This window comes from Gavialis gangeticus, unplaced genomic scaffold, assembly GCF_001723915.1.
Source record: "Gavialis gangeticus isolate Ggan-Ray unplaced genomic scaffold, GavGan_comp1, whole genome shotgun sequence".
NCBI classification, from domain to species: Eukaryota; Metazoa; Chordata; order Crocodylia; family Gavialidae; genus Gavialis; species Gavialis gangeticus.
Genome location: NW_017729026.1, coordinates 30,980,280 through 30,980,754, shown reverse-complemented (window position 1 = coordinate 30,980,754; position 475 = coordinate 30,980,280). Strand labels below are relative to the sequence as shown.

At 48.4% G+C, this 475-nt stretch overlaps 1 protein-coding gene across 4 annotated transcripts in view; it reads left to right on the top strand.

The window, feature by feature from the left end:
- SOBP (sine oculis binding protein homolog) overlaps nucleotides 1–475 on the top strand; it is a 203,009-nt gene that overhangs the window by 11,833 nt on the left and 190,701 nt on the right. The gene's annotated exons all lie outside the window — the stretch shown is intronic.

Here is a 475-nt window from a genome sequence, read left to right as displayed (position 1 = left end):
GGGCCAGCCCTGCCCAACTTCCTCCATTCCTCCCACTTTAGGGGGGTCTCAATCCCTGCTTCTGCCTGACTGCCCTTCTCTCACTCCCCTCAGCCCCTGGCAGGCTGGAACTCTGCCAGCCTGCAGACAGCTCTTTGCAAAAGTGGAAAATCCATGTGTTTCTCTGTTAAAATGAAAAATCCACGGTTTTTTTCAGTCAATCCATGGGTTTTTTTCGTTTTTCCATGGGAAACGGAAAATCCGGATCCCTGGTAATATGGATATGAAGAATGAGCAAAAGCCGTGAGGTCCTTATGTGACATTGTGTAGCTGAATGTCTGTTGTCGATATGAGTGCTAAAGCAATCATGACTTGTTCTGCTGGATTTTTTTGCTCTGTTGTCTCTGTTTCAGACTCCCTTTCCTGTGGCTCACCATCTCTCTCTCGCCCTGCTTCCCTCCCCGCCCTTGTTCTGTGCTTCTTGATTCTGTTCCTT